At 39.6% G+C, this 4,003-nt stretch overlaps 1 pseudogene; it reads left to right on the plus strand.

Moving 5' to 3' along the window:
* Nucleotides 1-3,179: 3,179 nt before the first annotated feature.
* LOC111144265 lies at nucleotides 3,180-3,454 on the plus strand (annotated as a pseudogene).
* The last annotated feature ends 549 nt before the right edge of the window (nucleotides 3,455-4,003 follow it).

The following is a 4,003-nucleotide window of genomic DNA, read 5'->3' on the forward strand; positions in this document are numbered from 1 at the left end:
TTCAACTGAGTAATTTAAAAGATCAAATTGGCTTTCTTGAATGCTTCATGAATCAGGCAGCATCTCACCTAGCAAATAGAAAGACGTTCTATTGAGCTACAGAAAAGGAAAGGTTTTTTTTTTTTGTTTTGTTTTGTTTTAATAAAGGCATAGAGACATAGAGGGAGAGGAAAAAAGGAAATTATTAGCAAAGAATGCATTGTTTTAGGCAAGGTCACCCTCCTAAGGGGAATGGAAGGGACCTATCAGTAAGTTTTCTAGTGCTGATCAGGAAATTCCATGTTGACTGGTTAAAGGTCACATTCCTGGAAGGACTGAAACTGCAGTTAGGTTTAGGTATTAAGTCTTGGTTTGCTGACATGGGATCTTACCATAAGTGACTCCATTTTGGACCTGTTGTTTTCTTTTTAACAGTTCACGCGGACAAAGAAAGTGAAATGAAACCAAAGTAGGCAAGTGATGTTTTAGCTTTTTTTATTGTGTTACAAAATATACATAAAACCTACCACTTTAACCATATTTAAGTGGATCGTTTGATGACATTAAGTGCATTCACACTGTTATGCAACCATCCCCACCATCCATCTCCAGAACATTTTCATCTTCTCAGACTGAAAGTTGGTACCAATTAAACAACTCCTTATTCCCTCCTCCCCTCAGCCATGGTAACTGCTATCCTATTTTCTGTCTGTACGAATTTGACTACTCTAGATACATAATGTAAGTGGAATCAGACAGTATTTGTCCTGTTGTGTCTGAGTTATTGCACTTAACACAATGTCTTTAAGGTTCATCCATGTTGTAGCATGTATCAGAATTTTATTCCTTTTCCCCCCATACAAAATCAGATTATATTTCGTTTTCAGCTTTACTGAGGTGTAATTGACAGAATTTGATTCCTTTTTGAGGAGGAATAATAACTCTATTATATGGATATACCGATTTGGTTTAACCATTCATTGACAGACACTTTGGTTGTTTCCACCTTTTGGCTGTTGTGAATTAATGTTGCCATGAATATCAATCCACAAATATTTATTTTAGTCCCTGCTTCCAAACCTTTTGTATATATACCCAGAAGTGGAATCGCTGAACAAATGGTGATTCCATGTTTAACTTTTCAAGGAACTGTTGGACTGTTTTCTATAGCAGCTGCACCATTTTACATCCAGCAGTGTGGAAGTGTTCCAATCTCTCCACATCTACCCCAAATTTCGTTGTTTTTGTTGTTTTGATAAACAGCCATCCTACTTGGTGTGAAGTGGTATCTCACTGTGGTTTTTATTTGTATTTCCCTAATGATTAGTGATGTGCAGCAGCTTTGCATGTGCTCTGGCATTTGTTCTCTTCATTTTTTTTTAAAGATGGAAAGCAGATGGAGGGATGGTAACCATCTTAGCAGAGCAAGGGGGCTTACGGACGAGAAGCAAACTGATTGCCTCAAAAAGGCTCTGAACAACTCGGGCTGAGATGGAGGGATGAGCCAGGGTGAGGGTCAAGGCTGAAAATATCCTCTGCCCCAACAGCCAAGCAGCTACCCCTCACCCAGGCAGGAAAAAGGAAGCTTAATCCCTGGGAAATCTGAACAGGGGAGGCCCCAGGTTTTTGTGCAACTGGCAGAGGAGCCAGCAGGAGAGGGTAAGGTCACTCAATGAAGAGACTTGGTGAGACTGCATCCTGGGCAATGGGACCCCCCAATCCTGTTCCTTGACTCTGCTCTCAAAATGCAGGGAATGCATGTTACTCCTAGGCAGACGATGAAGACTTCTTCTTATTAAAAAATTGAACTGTCTCAGGGGGAGAAAATAATGGGTAGTGACATCTGGGTTTCCCCTAACAAAAGAGATCCCCACCAAAGACCCAATAGTGAAGGCCTCCACTTGATAAGCTCTGCCTATGTACATAAGGCTAGTTTTGTGCCTTACCCTAAAATATGAGATGATAACTAAGGATCACTAACGTTTGAGGAAAGTTTCCATCATGAAAGACAGAGATCAAGACAGTCCGAGGGAAAAAAAAAAATTTAACCCAGGAAGAAATTGATGATGCCAGGAACAGAAGAAAGCTTCATATAAGAACTATAATATACCCAGAAAATTAAGTGAAGATATTGCTTCCATCAATTTTTTAAAGAACAGGACACTATGAAAAACAAAAAGAGCCCTTGGAAATAAAAATGATGATCAGTATTAAAGAGTTAATAGGTTGGAAGTAATAAAAAGCCAAAATGATGAAAAATAATAGGGATAATATAAAGGTTAAAGACTTAGGGACTCGACTGAATTTAATGCCCAAATAAGAAAACAGAGGAGAAGATTATAAAAGAAATAATTTAAGAAAAATTCCTGGAACTGAGGGACATGAGTATCCAACTGAAAGCATAGGAGGAGCACCTGGGGGGCTCAGTTAAACATCTGCCTTCAGCACAGGTCATGATCTCAGGGTCCTGGGACCAAGCGGGGCTCCCTGCTTAGTGGGAAATCTGCTTCTCCCTCTGCCCCTCCACCTGTTCTTTCTCTCTTGCCCTCTCTCTCTCTCCAATAAATATACTTTTTTTTTTTTTAAAGCACAATGAATGAAAAAAGACCAATGCCAAGTTTTAGCATAACAGGGATACACAGAAGAACTAGAAGTGTCCAGATAATTAAGTCACATACAAAGGCAAAGGCAAAGGTATTAGACTTCTCAAAAATGACCCTGAGAGCTAAGAGTGGAACATGCCTTCAAGGGAAAATGATTTGTAACCTAAGTTCTATATAGCCAAGCTGTAAATCCAGAGCAGGGATAGAAAAAAAAGTCATTTTCAGCTTAGCAAGGACTCACAAAATCTATGTCCATGTACCTCTCTTAGAAGGCAACAGAAACCAGAACAAGGAAATAAGACGAGGAACCCAGGAAACAGAGGTTCCAACATAAAAGAGAAGCAAAGAGAATTTGCAGAATAACAGCTAGGTGAAAGGCCTAATGAAAAACTTACCTATCTAGAGCAGGAGGACTCCAGAAAGCTCTAGAAAGTATATCCATGTAAGTCAGAAAAATGTCTTATAGGCCTGAGTGCTCTCACAGCAAAGAAAAGAACAGGTATATAAAAAATAATGCAAATAAAAGAAATAAACGAAAAAAAATTATCGGCTCACTGAGTCTCTTCCTCTCTGGGCTCAGACCTAGTTTGCGGCGACATGGCTAAACGCACCAAGAAGGTCGGAATCATGGGCAAATACGGGACCCGTTATGGTGCCTCCCTCGGGAAGATGGTGAAGAAGATTGAAATAAGCCAGCGCCAAGTACACTTGCTCCTTCTGTGGCAAAACCAAGATGAAAAGAGGAGCTGTGGGGATCTGGCATTGTGGCTCCTGCACAAAACCGTCGCTGGTGGCGCCTGGACCTACACCACCCTTCTGCCATCATAGTAAAGTCCGCCATCAGATGACTGAAGGAGTTGAAAGACCAGTAGAAGTGCCACCATTTGAAACATTGCTAGCCTATAATAAATGGGTTAATTTATGTAACAAATTTTTTTTTTAAATTACCAACTCCAGGAAAAATAAGAAGTTATACAAAGAAGGATATATAACCACAGTACACTTTTTGGCTTTGCAGGGGATAACAAGTGTATAAACATAATATAATAATCAATAAATACTGCTTTAACAAAAATTATTCTTTGATGATAGGAGTTTGCAGGAAAGGGTCGGAAGCAAGTAACACGTTTTTATCCTAGATAACAGCAAGTCAAAAGGTGATTTCTAAAATTAATAAATCAGGAAGCACTGGTATCAGTATTTTATTTTGATATGTAGCAGTAAGTATCTTGATGGTGGTAGAAAAATGATGGCCTAATGAACCTTCTCTAACTCAGCCTTTTTTAATGGAACCAGTATAGACTCATTCTTCACCAGGTTCCCAGGGGCGTCAGGGAAAGATAATAGCTAAGAATACAGGTTCTGGATTTGGACTTCCTGAGCGTTCAGCCTGACCTGCCACTTCTTACCACTAGGGTAAA

Source organism: Enhydra lutris, unplaced genomic scaffold, assembly GCF_002288905.1.
Source record: "Enhydra lutris kenyoni isolate GAN:26980312 unplaced genomic scaffold, ASM228890v2 scaffoldscaffold10, whole genome shotgun sequence".
NCBI lineage: Eukaryota > Metazoa > Chordata > Mammalia > Carnivora > Mustelidae > Enhydra > Enhydra lutris.